Here is a 16,963-nt window from a genome sequence, read left to right as displayed (position 1 = left end):
CTTCTGCCAAATAAAGCATCCCTTCCTCTCATCCCTTTTTTCTCAGTCCTAAGCTCCTAAGAACGGCTGCAAACGTCATAACAGAGACGCTTTGTTGTCATTACATGCTGAAGACAGTGTTGGAAAGAGCAGGAGTTTCTTAAAGACACAAGCCAATTTCAAGGTGTCAATTTGCAAAGTCAGCCGTCTTATAAGCCGTGTTTGACAAATACAGCATTTTTATAACAACAGATCTTGACGTACTTTGTTGATTGCGCAACAAAATGGCTCCGTGTGCCTGGAAAAGACATAATACCACCCCTTTAAATGTAAACCTGCAGCTGAAAGGAAATTTTGGTTTGCGTGTTTATCTCTGCATGCATCCCAGTGGACCCAGGTGAAAGTGTAAAGTGACTTTCACACCACTTAATATAATTACACACTTTTCTTTCTTGGTATTTCCAATGGCTTTTTTTGTCCTCTCAATCCTTGTAAGATTTACTCACTCTGATGTTTTCTTTGGATAATTCCACAATTCAGAGAGCCATTACTTTTCCTCAAGAAGATTCTGTCATGGATCTCTTTGGCCCAGCGCTATGTCCAAGTTGGCCCAGTTATGGCGGAAAAGCCGAGTGGCGACCACATAATGACCAGTGTCTCAGGGCCTGGCTAATTTTTCATGTACAAACAGGCTGCTGACTCCCAGGTCCAGACGTATTTAAGTTTTCTAAGTACCCTCCAGGGGTCATTAAACATTGTAACCTGAGTCTCTGATCTATTGCATGAAATTCACAGCAGAAACCTCTTAGCAACCATTAGCTGTTGCTAAAATGAGTTTACCAAAATAAATGTTTGACACATTAAAAAAAAGAAAAAAAAGAAAAAAAGAGTTGTATTTCTAACCCAGTACACAAAAACACATTAAATCTATACTTGCATGTTTTCCAAAACTTCTCTTGTATCCCTCAAATGTTAGAGGAATATTAATTTACCATTCCAAAATACAATTTTTGAGCTTTCAAATATTCTATTCATCTGTTTCGAACTTGGCAAAAAAAGAAGCAGCATATTGTACACATATTATTTTCCTCCCTGCTCTCTCATCTTGTGCTTTGCTCACCCATGTCCATTTAAACTGACTCATGCAGTGTTGTTATGTTCATTCTCATTTATTGCATTCAGGGGGAAGAGTGTTTATTTACATTTTCCTCCAACTTCAGCTCCCTGGAAAGCAGCTGATTTTTGCCCGTGCTTAAATTCTTCACTTTCCTTCCAGGCTGGTGATGTTGATGTTGGCATGGTAACATCAGTACATGTAAATCATGTTGCAGCAGCAAGAAAAGCAAAATCTCTATGAGTTAAAAATACCATTGAAGCAAAGGAGCGTGCAGTGTGGTGTTAGGAAGCAGCTGATCCAGATTGTTGTCTAAATGACCTATGGTTTTAAGTAGGTTTCTTGAAACAAGTGTAGTTACTGAAATGTGTCGTGATGTATGAATTCACTAATTATTTGTAAGTGTAAAACTTATTAGGCTCACGTGAGCTGGATTAATTAAAATATATCACCTCTCTGGTGACCCACATAAACCATTATGTAGACAAAAACAAGTCTGGGTCGAAGGGATCCTTACAGCAAAGTGTCTATGTTCAAATTTGTTGTATAGTGTGCATAACCAACTTTTATCTGGCATATATAGTGAAAGAAATCCCAATATATATGCAATGTATTCACATTAAAGAGTTGTCTCTTTAATTGTGTTGAATAAATCTCTCTCCTTAAAATTCTACACATAAATGGCAATGTGGAAAAATGTGTTCAAATTGTTGCAGCTTTAGTAAAAAAAATTGAAAACCAAGAATTCACAACCTTTGCCCATAAAGCTCAAATTTGAGCTTTTTCCATTTACCATCCTTGGGGTGAGATACAGTTTAAATGGAGTCCATCTGTTGTAAATTCATTTGATTAGAGTTTATTTGGAAATGCACTCACATGTTGACATATAAGGCCCCACAGCTGACAGTGCATATCTGAGAGCAAACACCTATAATGATATCAAAGAAATTGTCCTTGATATATGGTTGTTTTGAGGCTCAAATCTGGGGGAAGACACAGAAAAAAACTGCTGCTTTATAGATCACAAAGTGGCTTTCATTGTTCAAAAATAGAAGAAGTTTGGAACCACTAGGCCTCTCCCTAGAGCTGTCTAAATGAAATGACAGAGGGGGAAGGGCCTTAGTCAGAGAGGTGACCAATGGTCACTTTGTCAGAGCTCCAGTTCCCCTCTGTGAAGAGAGGACAACCTTCCAGAAGGACAATCATCTCTGCAGAAAACCACCAATCAGGCTTGTATGGTGGAGTGGCCAGAAGAAAGTCAGTCCATAAGAAAAGGCACATGGCAGCCCATATGGATTTTGTCAAAAGGTAACTCAGTCCATGAGAAACAAAATTCTCTGGTTGAATGAGACAAAGATTGAAACTCTTTGGTGTGAATTCCAGTGATTATATTTGGAGGAAACTCAGCATCGTACTATGGCCATGTTTTGCAGCAGTGAGAACTGGCAGGTTAGTCATAATAGGGGGACAGGTTATTGTAGGAATGTTCGGAGACATGCTGGATACAAACCTGCTCCAGAGCGTTCTTGACATGAACCTGTGGAAAACGGTTCATTTTCCATCTGGACAACAACCCAAAGCACATGGCCAAGATCTCAAAAAAGGTGGAACCAATCTGGGAATGTCCTGGAGTGGTCAAGAAAGAGTCCAGGCTTGAAAACCAGACTTTGAAAATGGCTACACAGACGTCTCCCACCAAAAAAAGGATTGATGCCAAAGGTAGAACACAGAGTAATAAGCAAATGCTATGAATGCCTACATAAATGTTGTTTCTTGGTTTTCAGGTTTTAATAAGTCTCTAGAATTTCTTTCTACACTGTCATAATTTTTGAGGAAAGAGATTCATTGAATGTAGTTTGGGATACGGCTCAAACATAAAATGTGAAACATCTGTGAATAGTTTTTGAATGTAGCATAACATGTACTGTAAGATCAGGATGAAAAAAATTAAATAATACCAAGCAAGAAATTTCATTTGCTTTAACACAATCTAGTAGCAATAAATGTACGTTCTGGACCTTGAGAAGAAATTAGCTTGACTGTCACACATTTCTAGTGACTTACGGTAACATTCGAAACTAGTGCTTATCTGAAAATTATGTTAAAACGCTCCCCTCATTGAAATTTAATTAACTGCTTTCGAATTTGCCAGCAATGCAGCTCTTCTCAGTAGGACATTATTATCAGAGACACATCAAGGCTTTTTATGGTCCTGTTCTATGTTCTGAAAATGCTCATATGTGGTTATGGTGTTTCCATCTTTTACATATGCAATGTCGTCATCATGAAACATACCAAAAGCAGCGGTGGATAGCTTGTAAGTGACAGCAGTTACATTACCTACATCCAGTACACACACCAAGTAGGGCTGTTGATTACTGAACTGAAAACTCTTTATCTCTTACTCGAAAAGCCTCGCTGTGGCTTTCCTGTGTGAGGATTCGACACCAGTTTGTTGCTTCTTGATAAACCCGGACTTTTTCTTGAGGTCTTACAATGAAAGCCTGTTGTAACTGCTGTACAGGATGTTGGTCTTTGATGTCTTCATTTACAACGCACTTTTAACCTCAATGAAAGTACCATGTGGCCTTGAGCAACATGAATGAGAAATACATGAGACTTTTTTTCTTTTTGTCCTGGCAGTTTGATGCATGAGTTGAATTATTCGCATCCAGACCAGCATTTCTTTTACAGGAAAAGGAAACACAATGTAATTAGCTTTTACCGAAAAAAAGGGGGGAAAAAAATAAATAAATGAGTAAGTTTCACAACAACACAAATGATTTTAGTAAGTAAAATATCGTCTTTTTAACACAGTGTAGTTCGTCTATCATTTCACAAGTCAATACTTTATCTCTTGCAATTCCTTTCTAATCATTTTCTCTAGATATCTCCACTTCACAACACGTTATATCGAGGCACTCCTAGTTATAAAATAGTGCACTAAATGCAGTTTATCATTCACAATTGGCTTACAAGTTGTTTGTCTAAAGAAACAGATCGCATCGAGTCATTGACATGCAGCTTTCACTATTCCTAGACCAGCATGTAATGAGTAGACAATAACTTGCGTTGTATAGTTGACATCATGGAATTGCATTGTACTGAGTTGAGTATGCCTGTGGTGACAGTGGAGAGGAAACAGTGGAAAAACTTCCCTGTAAGGCCAAGGAGTCACTAACCAAAGAAACGACACCTTTTGAAACAAACCCTGTGACTCATTAGATCTCTGCATCATCTGTTGGTGATGCAGAGATCTAGCGCTCTGGGTCGTGGTTGAAAATGGTAGTTTGTGTGTGCCTTACTGCTGGTTAGCCATGTAAGTTGGTGTAGCCGTTTTAAGTTAATTAAGTGAAAGGAAATCCAAAAGTTTCTGAATGTGTGTATTTATGAAATTACAAGAAGGAGCTGTCACGAGCCTTCAATTCATCAGGACTTAAGTAGTTTTCCAACAGTACATTGACCTTGAGTGGCTGGTATCGATTTCATGTGGTGTCGAGCTAAGAGAGGTCGTTACCACATGGCCTGAGCCATGGGGTGTGATCAGGAACAGATCCTGGAAATCCCAATGCAATAGTGATAGATCATCGGGCTCTGTGGAACATGAATCCTTACATATGGAAGCAGTGTGACGCTTACATTGAATTTATAATCATGCAATTAACCAACAAAACAAAGACCAGGAACTGATACTGACATATTCATATTTCTGTATATTTCTGTCTGCGACAGGGGAAGTAAAGTTAAGTCCACATGTGCAAATAAATAAACACCTCAGTTTAGTACTTTTTATTTTACACATTCTCGTTTTCCCTTTTTGTCTCCATAGCAGAATTTTTGAAACCATCGTTTTGTATCACATATTTTCTGTGTGCCTCATTTTCTCTCTGGGCAACTAGCACGGCTATTACTGGCCTGGACTCAGAGGGAGCAATCTCTGGTGCCATCCAGACCACAGCTCACAGCCTAGACTGCAGGCCCCATGTGGAGGAGAGCAGCTTACAAGCTTTACCCACCAGGAGAAAACTCCCTCTGCACAATGGTTCTTTTCAGAGTTCCTCTGCAGGCGTCACACAAAACCCCCACAAGATTGAGGTTTAAAGGGATGTGCACATACGTATACTATCCCCCTATTGCATTATTCTGACAGCTAAAGGGATTATTGCAATACATTAGTATTAGTAATAAGGAGCACCTAAAGTCCAAAACTTCTTGATATGCAAATGGAGTACTCTTAACATTCTCACAATAAGGCACGGATTACGCTGCATCAAAGGAAGGGAACTGTAATCAATTGATTTTTTTTTTTTTTTTTTCCGTCTTAGTTCTACCAAAAGTAAAACTTCTGCATACTTACTTTGAAGTTTATTTCATGTATGTGAACTATTGGTGCTAAAGATGGCAGTTTTACATTTTGAAAGTAGCAAATATATCATTGTAAATATCAATATGTAAAATATTCCAAAAGGCAAAAAAAAAAAAAAAAAAAAAAGATTTATGGTTCTGTGAACACCCATGAACTTGCTGTTTACAGGCTACAGCATTTGACTTTTACTGTGCCAGAAGCTGCTGTAAATGAATCACTGAGGGGAAAGGTGCGGGGGATTGTGGCGGGGGGCAATTCACATGACAGTGGTTTTAATTAGCATTTGAATCGCACAAGTCCACGTCGCCACCCCTGTACAAGTAGAAGAATCTGCGACTGGCTGGATCTGTAGCCACGTAAGGTATATTATTCATTCTAAGAAGGTAAAATTTGCCACCATTGGCCACATAGGTGTGTTTAATTCTTCTGCTTTTATGCTCCTTATAATGCAGTCCCCACATGTTCCCGACCCCCAAATTAATAATCAATTATCAAGATTGTTTTTTTGTTTTTTTGTTTTTGTTTTTGTTTTTTTTGACTCTGTAGGCCTTCATGGAGAGTAACGGAGAAAATAATTTAAAAATCAGTGTAACATGCAATTACACATTTTTGTACTGGTTTGAACTTCACACAAGAAAGACACCAAAATATACAAGTTATTTTTTTAGAATAACATTTTAGGCATCAACTCTAGAAATGACATGTCTTGCGCTTCCCCATACTGTATCTGGTGAGATTCTCTCAGACTCATCAGCCACTGGTGTCTGTAATGGTGCACTTTGGAAAGGCATCCAATGCGTTGCACAGAATCCACCAAAATATGTCCCATCCTGCTCCCCGTCAGACATCAGGTCCGCCATGACACCGCCAGAACCTGAGCTCCTTTGCTTGTAACATACTTTGCCTTGCTGCCAGTATGTGCAGATCAGTTTTGCACGCAAATATCTGATTGTTGTTAAATTGAAAACAGTGAAGTTACTCTTTTGCTTCTTTGTTGAATAACGGGGGAATTCCTCAACAATCTTATCTGCAAAGTCTGTTTGCTGATCAGTCTGATAGATGATAAGATGATAATCTTGTCTCACTTAAGTTCAAAATCAACTTTATTGGCTTCTTACCGTGTTTAATTAAATCTTTAAACCTTTTAATTTTTACAGTAATTGATCTACCCAGCCCATGGTGAGCTTGAGTGCTACAAATTTTGCAGCTATGATTAATTTGCAAAAAGGACAATAACAGTAAAGAATTTGAATTAAGATCTCCGGTGGCATCGGTTTTCATAGTTCCCCTCACACTTGAGGTTGCAGCATGGTACAGTAAGTACAGAAATAAGGGCATAGGGTTGAAGAGATTGTGGTGGTTCTCCCTGTTTCCACTTGTGGTTTGCATGTCCGTGGTTTGCCTCTGGCTATCATTGGAGCAGACTCCCCCATACGCTCTGTGCACTGCAAACTTCAGCTTGGGTGGTACAGATCACCCCCGCCCCCACGGTAAACCCGAGACAAGATGTAGCTCATTTCTTCCACTACTACACCAAATTGACTTCATTTTCAGGAGTTCTTAGTTGTGAAATATGTAGGTGTACACTAAAGAAATTCAAGATGTATTTTTTTTTTTTTTAGTTGAAAAAGCCAAAGTAGGGAGCTAAAGACAGTCTGCTCTGAAATTCCTTGTTTGTATCAATGCGCGCTTCTTACCCCTGAGCTCCATTTCTTTGCCTTTCTCTCTCCGTCTTACAGCATTGACATTGCTGTAATTTGAACCGCCTTTCCCAGGAGCCTAATCGTTTACTTCCTGCTTGCAGAATATGCAAGTATTGATTAGTTATCAGACCCTAATTGGGGTGCAATCACTCTCACCCTAGGAGGTTCAAATCTATGATGGGAATGGCAGATAGTAAATAAGCTAATACTACTTGTACATTGTTCTGCCCGATTGCCCTTAAAAAATAAAAATGTCCCCAGTATAATTCTTTCAGTAGTATCAAACCGATTAACAAAATAACAATACAATAAGTGACAGAAGTTTAAAACAAATATCCTTCCTTGCAAAGTATTTATACCCCTTGAACTTTGTCACATTTTGACTTTGTGAAGAGCCAAAATGTGAAGAAGTGCGACATTTATTTGTATTTTGTGTGCCAAAGTTAATACTTGTCAAAATAACATAACATTTTGTTGCAAGAACAGCTGCAAGGCTTTCGGAGGGCATGTCGCTAAGAGCTTTCCAGAGAACTGCTGTTCCATCTCTCCCTGGAAAATGACTTCAGCCAGTGGCACTTTCTGATATGGGAGACATGGAAACCTCCCAGGGCGGCATGAGGACCCCCCCGCCACCCTTCCAACATCGCATGGGATCTGAATGTTTTGCACCCCACAGTCCCTCTGCAGTTATTGATGGAGGCGGGATGGGAGGGGAGGTGAAGTGGCTTCCCCAGGGCACCAAAAGGGCTAAGACCACCTCTGACTTCAGCTCATTCAGATTTGAATGAGCTGAATAAATCTCAACCGGACAGCAATTGCCAAACGATGCCACAGATTCAAAATTTGATTCCACATGTTAATATGCATTAAAACCATTCAGTTGTCCCTCAGGCTGCATGTTCAGACTCATTCAGAGCTGGAAGGAAAACAGCATGCTACATAGTTCGTACTTCCAATTAAAACATATTAAAAGCACTGATAATTTTCTGTCCAATTCACAATGATGCACTTCTTTGTTTTGATTTATAACATTAAAAAAAAAGAACAACAAGAAAATATGCGAAAGCGTGTGGCTGCCATGTGTCAAAGTGTGACGAATTTCTTTAAATTGCATGTAAGTGGAGAAAAGGTGAAAAGTCTATAGATAGACAGCAAAGTTACACCACCGTCTACTCAAATGCTGGATCTCTTAGTGTCTCTGTGCACACTGTTTGTAAACGTACCGACCTACATGTCCTCAAGCAGTAGAAGGGAATGCACAGTTCTCCACACTTCTCCGCCTCTCTCTGCTCTCAGCTTGCCTCAGCCTCTCTGGAATACTGTGGGTTGCACTGGCCACAGCTCCCACTGTGCCGGAGCGCAGTGCAGAGTGTGGCTGGAATGGGAATAGACAGTTAATGGGCACTTAGAGGACGGTGAAAACATTTTCCTCTGGAGAAGCAGCGGCTTGGATGTTTCTCAGCGGGACAAAACGGAGCTAGTAACCCGTCACTCACTGACTCCGTGTCAGTGTCTTACTATTCTCTTTATTTACTTTTCAATTACCAAAGACAAATTCTGGTTAAGGTATAGGAGAGCTGGTAGACCTGTATGAGAAGATGTTTTTTCTTTCTTTTATTCAGCAACAGAGCAGATGGAGTACCTAACAATCAATAAATGGTGTTTAATTATTTGACAAATCCTTTTCAGTATGTTTATACATCCTTATGCACTCTTTTACTCCCAAGTTCTTAGATGTTACCTTCATTCATTCCATGGAATGCCTTAAATGAGACTGGTTTGGCAGACATTACAATTTGTCTGCTTTCAGTTTTAAGTGAGGGCTGTGAGTACAGAGGATCATTCAGCTCGGTGCCCGACAGCAGTGCCTGGTGATGGGTATTGGCCGGGCCTCAAGCCCCATGTCCTGTCCAGACATATGAGAATACCATTGAGTGTGGTGTCATTTAGGAAAAGCTGGAGACAGCTGCACATTTTCCAGTCTAACTTTGAGCTTTTGCCTGCTTTTCTGTACATTGCTGTGTTGTTTCCATTCCACCAACACCTCATCTGATTTTTGACCCCAGCTCCTACCTTTAATGTATTTATTTATTCACTTATTTTAACAAATAAATCCTTGTGTTTGTATTTCTTTTTTTTTTCTTAATTTTTTGCAGTCATTCAGAAACAAACTTGAAACAGCTCTTTTGCTGAAAGAAAATGCTAAGTTTAACAAAATTAACTGAATTCTCATTTCTTTCTTTTATTTGTTTTACTTGTATAAGCTCAGGTGAACCATTACCAACAATATTAACCTGAGCATTAGCAGTTAATATATGCTTTTATTGGTGATCGTTCAAAGTATGCTTTACGACATGGCTTGCATCTCGAAGCGTGTAAATGACTCCTGATTTATCTGGGTTGGAAGCAGGGCGTTTCTCTGCCTGCCTGGGATATATTGTCTCAAACAGGGTTATGGAAGTGGAAGTGCCTCTTCTCTGAGAGGGAGGGATATGTGCACTGGTGGGAGGAATGAAATCTGCAATGGGAGGCAGATGTGTCCAAAGGCGACCTTCTCAGCAGAACTACCCGACTCCTAAGGCAATATAATTGACTGGCTCGGGCTTCCCTGCCTTGTTTTATCCTCCAGTTTGTATTCTATCTGTCCCAGTAGAAACTGTTAGATTTGAGTCTGTGAGTCGACACTGTTCCCTACTAATGAAAGCATAAACAAGGGCTAAGGATTTTGTTTATGTTTGCATCAGGCCAGTTACAGAGCGAGGCTTGAAGGACTGGCATGGCATGAATTAATTTAAATATAATTAAAAGTCGGTAAAACAATTACAACCACCAAATGTGGACGTAGAAACTCGTTGTGTACAAAGAATGTTGTCATAGAAGTTTTGGTGAAGAGGAGAAAAAAAAAAACAAAACAAAACAAAAAAAAAAACTACTGTTTTTACTTTCTACTCATAGTGAAGGATTACTTTGGTTCATTTGCTAAGGCTTTATGATGACCTAAGTTGTCTCAGAGGTGCGTAAACTTTGACCCCTGCCTCTCGGACATCACATCAGTGGTAAAATTGGATCATTTATTTATTTTTTTATTATTATTAGACAGACTTTATGCCACAGAACGTTTTTCACGTGGCAGTCACAATGCTACAATCTTCCATTTGGATATGTTTTGGTATATAAACACACAACCTTTCAGATTGCTGAGCTCATTCCACTGATTGTCTCTGCTTTACCCAAAAAACTCTCAGCACATGCTTCAGTTGCACTTCTGTGTAAAACAACAGAAATTAGGTGCAACTTGGACTGTAAAGGTCCAAGTATTAAGTTTATGTTTTTTACATTTACGTAAAAGAGAACTGTGTTTAAAGCAATCACTTTTAACTGTGGTCTTTTGTTGAAGATTGCCTTTTATTTGTTCAAAGGGGATAAATGGAAGCGAAAGTCTGACATGTCCTGGAATCTATTTCCCTTGGTGTTTGATATTCCTAAAGAGATTAACACAATCTCTGGGCTCTGGGTGACTGTTTTCTGGTATTCACTGCCTTTTTTTCACCAACTGTGTGTCATACCTACACCAACTTAAGTAGAAGTATCTTATGTGAAGCTTTCCTTTGCCACAATAGAGACCACAATAAGAAGTAATCCATCACTGGTTTTCTGTCTTCCCATACAAGACTCTGAGGTGGTAATGACTACTTTTAAGATTTGTAAAATGGATATTGCATTTATGTTGACTAATAATAGATAAATGCAAAGATGCAAAGCATAAAGTGCGCACAGGCTTTCTCTTTCCAGTTGCCAGACATGGTTGAGCAGAAAGCGGCTCTGGCTGAATTGTATTCTCTTCCTCCACACTGCGTGCGGGGCCAGGCAGGGGGGAAGCGAAAGAGGAGATTTATGTCCTTCTGTGACACGTGCTGCTCTTGGTCTCATGCTAATGGAAAATTGGATGTTTTAAGAAGAATCTGTCAAAGAAAAAAATGTTTTCTTTAAACCCTCTGCGTGTCAGGCAGTTTGACGACGTTATAACTAAAGTAAAGCATGAAAAAGCTGTTAATGACGCCAATATGTCACATTTTCACACACACACACACACACACAAAAAAAACAAAAAAACATTCACGCCACTTTAACTTTGAACTCAAACAGCTGAAGGAGTCTTTGGCTGTTTGAAAACAGTCTGCTTCAGTCTCCAAACTTTATATAGTCTGAGAGATTGTGAGATTGAAAGAAAAAGTCCAGTGCCAATAAACTGATCACTGTTTAAACAACACATTAATTCACAATGGATGACCAGTTTATCTACATATCTTCCCACTCTCTACTTGAACACTGAAATGCCTGTCAGTAAAATTGGCCCAGAGTGCTTTTACCTACGACTTGTGGGAAAATGACTTCGGTCATAATTCTGTAATTCCAAACAAGGAGGGACAAGTCCATAGTTTCCAGCCATCACAGTTCGCCTTTGTCCATTCAAACAAGCATTCCCATAATGCCCACATGTTTCAGATGCCTTCTTCTTCCTTGTTTCTTCAATTCTGTGCTTGTTTACTTTCTGAAGGGATCTCTCTGCCCTCTGTTTGCAACTTTGCTTCCCACTGCTGTGTAGGAAACAGACACCTTGGTTCCTGCAGACACTATTGATGATATTCAGATCTAAATCCTTTTAAATTACTGTGCTGGTATATTACATTTTTCCTGGTCAAATTGTGCCGAAAGTTGCTTAATTGTCCAAACATATTCAGTTTAATGATATGGACTTAGCAAGGATCTAGCATAAAAAGCATGTGACCAAGATAAGAAAAAGTACACGAGGAATAGGAGATTTTTAAACATTATGCAGATAATAAGTCATTGTTCTGTGAACAACAGGGCTGATGTTTGATGTTCAAGATAAATGGCTTTATTTTGATATTACTGGATGAGATTGAGATTTAGCTACAGCTGTAAATACAAGAAGTGGAGAGTTCACCAAGTAAGGGAAATCAAATCAAAAATAAGTAGTTAGGATCTTCTGGATCTCAGACAAGCAACCAATCTGAACCAACCCGTGGATTTCATGTCATATAGCAACAGGAGAGTGCCAGTGTGTGATGTGAAACGATATGATTAGCACTTAATAAATGTCCAATTCTTCTTGCTGATAATTGGACTGTTGAAATGTGAACTTTTACCAAATGGATGTTGAAGTCTCATTTCTTTGAACTGTATTTTTTACAACTCTAATAGTGATGATTAATTCTTGACACTAAAGCCTCTGCAGCCGTTTTTATAACCGCTTAATACTGTTGAATACTGCTTTGGTCTTGATTGGCTATTTATTTATAACGAATTGTGCTGGGCTGAATTAACATTTGTCCATAAAAACTGAATTTGACTCTGAATTCAGAACACAATGATTACTAAATTAATTAAAATATTCGAACACATGGGTAAGCTCATTTGAAATTTGCCTTAGTAGTTTAGCAAATGACATTTGCTAAACAGTGAAAATAAATGTTCTTTGAATTTCGCCTCCAGAAAATGTGCTGGATGTGTTTGGTGCCAGATAAAAGTGCAGCTTATCCAGGCATTGTGTTTGAGACTGAACCAATGATGTGTTAGCTCAACTGTGATGACCCCAGAACCATCATCAGATTTGCAATATACTGCCTTGAGATGGTTATCCCTGCTGGATATCCCTGTTCAACATCTCAACCTCATCATCAAACCAATTCCTAAAACAACAATAGGGTGGACAAAAAAACCTGCAGCACCTTCTCTTCCTGCTGAGCACATATCCTATGACCACTGCAATCCGTGTTATAGATTACAGCAGGATTTCGTCTGGGAAAGAATGAGAATGCTCTTCGCTAATCCTTGTTTTCTGTTTGTCGAGGGACAAGCATGACTGTGGAGAAAAAAAAAAAAAAAAAGGACAGCTGAACTATCGAGATGGGAGCTGAACTAAAGAGCAGTTGAAATGACAGCCGTTCAAACAAACGTATTGGTTTTGACAGATCGCTTTTGTGTATTGTTCTCATGTGTTCTCAATTATCTGTCGGTTTCTGGTTTCTTGGCTTACGAGTTGGAACAGAGCTGTGAAAAAACGTACTTTCAGATTACACTTTATGTGTAATTTTTTTAGATCATAGCCGGCAGATTATGTTCTTTGAATATACCACACGACTGCCTTATTAAATCTCATCAAACAGCCTGTATCATGTCTTTTCTGTTTAGCCCTCCTCGGTGCTGCATGCCGCTGCGTTTATCAAGTCTGGACCAGATTCAAAATCTTCCAACAAAGTCTAAATTAGTGTAACAAGATCTGTACTTAGAGACACACGCGTGCCAAAACAAATTGCTCTAATGTTGAGAGACAGAAAAGAAAAGGGTTAGGAGGAATCTAACACCCAGTGAAGATGTAAGCCAGCAGAGGGAGGTAATCTTAGAGCTTCCATGGCCTGGAGGAGCGTACCCCCTGATGTTTAACCCAACTCAACTTGGCAGTTGACCAAATCGTGAGAGCAAATGTTGTGTCTTCTTCAATTAGACACAAGTTTCTCTGTGCAGCCAAAGCATGGGGGAGATTTCATAAAAAAAATGCAGTTTACATAAAAAGAAATAGCACACAGCTTTGTGGTATCTCTTAGAATTAAACTGCATTTTATGTGAACTTAATTCAGTCATATCCCTTAAGGTTGCAACTCATTTACAAACATCATTTGATCATTTGGCTAATGTGGCTAAAATCAGTATAACCCTTTTTAGTCTTTGTGTAGCATTCAAATTGCAATCATTACGACAAATGCCATAAGTGACCTGTAACAGTAGCTTGTTAAGGAAGAAAATATATATTGGTTAACTTTGGAAAAAAGTTTGGCTCTCTCTCTTCCTCTGGATCCCAGGTCCTCTCGGCGGGCCACGTGTAGCCACAAGGAAAACAACAATGCGTGTTGACGTCACAGAATTACAGAGTTAAATCCAATATAAGACAATGCACAAACTTACACCAGAAACTGCAGAACAACGGAGACATACATTCATTTACCTGACATAAATGGAAAGAAGGAAAGAAAGAAAAGCAAAGACGTGCAAAGACATCTTTGGAGAGTTGCGAGAGCAAATCTGATTTGTTACTTCTGTGTAGAAAGTTTTATAGTAAAAGGCGTATTCCTATCTTTAATTTATTCAAACAAGGCGTATCTTTGCTCATCCAATCCAGGAGCTATCTCTGACCCTCTATCTGAAGCCTAAAACCCCTGCAGTGTTTAGGCCTTTCACAGATGAGTGTGAAAAGCTACAACTTCCACTGTATTGTTATCCCACAGACAAAAGGCAGTTCAAACGATCCTAGCAAACCATCTGCTGGAACTACAGGTAACATAAAGGTCAATAGGCCAGAATACATTACTAATTTCAAAACCACAATTAGGGCATTTGAATCAAGACATGTTAAGTTTTAAAACTAGCTTATTTTAAATTTATTTTCTTAACAAGCTCTTCAAGAATTTTCTGAATAGACAAAGAATGAGTTTCCATGTTTTTCATTTCTGTCTAGCAGCAGACATGGCAGTGAGATACCTTTGTGTTGCGGAACACAGCTGGGTGCAAATTCATCACTTACGTTCATAAACCAAATATGTGTCATGTCCAAGGCCAAAAACTGAAATCCATTGCCTCTCTTTAAAGCTTTTCCTTTCCTGGCTGTGCTGATATTTTAAGAAATCCCTTCCTTTGCCCACCAAAGGGATTACAAATACATAACCCCCTCCACACACACACACACACACCTGTGTAGCCTATATAGCGCTGCAACGTCAAAAATCTGTCCGAATTGAAAGTTTATTGCAGTGTCTTGATGATGTCTTGTGGAACAAGGCAAGGTTCTGAGGCTGTTCTGTCTTAAATATGCAACAAAAAAAAATGTCTGCAGCAAGGTTTTGTTGGTTCATTGTCATTGTGTCATGTGAGGAAACAACATAATGGTGGCTCAATGGTAGGAGTGATGTTTTTCCAATCTTGAAAGTTGTAGTTTCAATTCCAGGGTTTTCATCCCATTTGTAATCTTGGTCCTTTTAGCATGTGTGGATGATCTGATTTCGGCATTGAAAATATGAAGCAGGAGTTGTCAAACTAGCACAGTGTTAGCTTAGGATGTGATCTGACCAACAATTTCAACACTCCAAGATGGTTATTGCAATGCTCTTTGCAGCTGTAATGTCCCTTGGCTTGGTCTATATGGGATATAAAGAACTGAAATCTGGACAGTGAATGAGGAGGCAAGATGGCATTCAAGATTTATCAAATTATATTTTAAGCTAATTTCTGAACAGACTGATAAACCGTTTCAGGGAGAGCTCAGACTAACATAATAGACAAAACAACCCTGAAATAAAATAAAACTCCAAATAAAACACTAGTTACACAAACCTACAAAGACAACCTACATAACAAGCAGATAAACAAGAGAAAACTGAGGCTGAACAAAAGGCAGCTTTCCCCTAAAGGCAGTCTGACCAAGCAGTACAACAGGCATTTAAGCCTGTTTTAACAGACAGGGGTGTATGGCAGTCAAGTGGCCAAGAGGCGCAGAAGAACAGCTTCAGAGCTTAAATAGGTGATTAACGATTCTCAATCTTAGAGGAGGATGTGGAGCCTACAACAAAACACAACATATTACTTCACTGCAAAACAAATATCCACATTGGGGATGTAACACAGCCAAGCTGCTACAACTAAACTGATTATGCCATGCTGTGACTAAAGACAGTTTTTTTTTTTGTTTGTTTTTTTTTGCAGATATAAGGCCTACCCAGTAAACTCTATCAAAGACAAATATGTGACACAGTTTCAGAGTTGGGTGGATGCTGGACACAGATGGTAGAGAAGATAACCGAAAGTTTTTAGAGACTGGAAATGGCAAAAATTATACCAAACATTGCTCTTGCCAAAACAAGAAAACTTGTTTAATTTTGAAAATTAAGTTTAGTTTTACAGACATGAACATTTTCCAACATGCATTGATTATAAGATTTGTGCTTTGGGAAGACTGAGCCTCAGTGGTGATGACTTTTGAAGAGTCCAGAAAAGTGGCAAATAAATAAATAAATAAATAAAGCTATATTTTTATACTAGTATTTGTCTTTGTACTTTCTGATTGCCACATCCATGATTTAAGAAACATACATTTACATTTTTATATCTCTGCTTTTCTTTGTGTTGCATTACAGAATGCTGTATATGTTTGATCACTAACATGCAAAGCAATGAGTCTAAGAATTAGCATTTGCCGATAAACAATTTTACCAATATTATTCAAAATTAAAAACTAAATAGTAAAGATTACTCCAGGTAATCTAGTGTGGAGTTAAATCTCCTTCAGCACGTAATATGACTGTCATGAGCAAGCAGATAAGAAACATTAGTTCAGTCGTTCTTTTAGATTATGTAAGAAACCCTTCCCATTCCTGCAGAAAATGTATTTCACTCAATCATTGAAGCGCTCTGTCAAATATTGCCCCAACTATTGCTTCCTGAATAAAATGGGTTAACACTAAGATTTCCTGTCTTGGCAGAAGTCCCAGCTGAGAACATGCCTCTGCCTGTAGAGAACCAGGAAGACGGATCTGCATCACAGCTTTATGACACACTAACACACTACAAAACACAATGAACAAAATCAAATGCACAGAGCTACTTGCCTTCACCGGAATATCAAAATGCAACAGATGTGCTGTCATTGTAAGTCATTAGTTTATAGAACTAGAGTAATTAAATTAAATTAAATGCCCCAAAACTGGAAAAAAAAGAATATGTCATCAT

The sequence above is a fragment of the Poecilia mexicana genome, unplaced genomic scaffold (assembly GCF_051168715.1).
Source record: "Poecilia mexicana isolate PSO_F unplaced genomic scaffold, ASM5116871v1 scaffold_3, whole genome shotgun sequence".
Classification (NCBI taxonomy): Eukaryota; Metazoa; Chordata; class Actinopteri; order Cyprinodontiformes; family Poeciliidae; genus Poecilia; species Poecilia mexicana.
Note: the sequence above shows the minus strand (reverse complement) of the source record.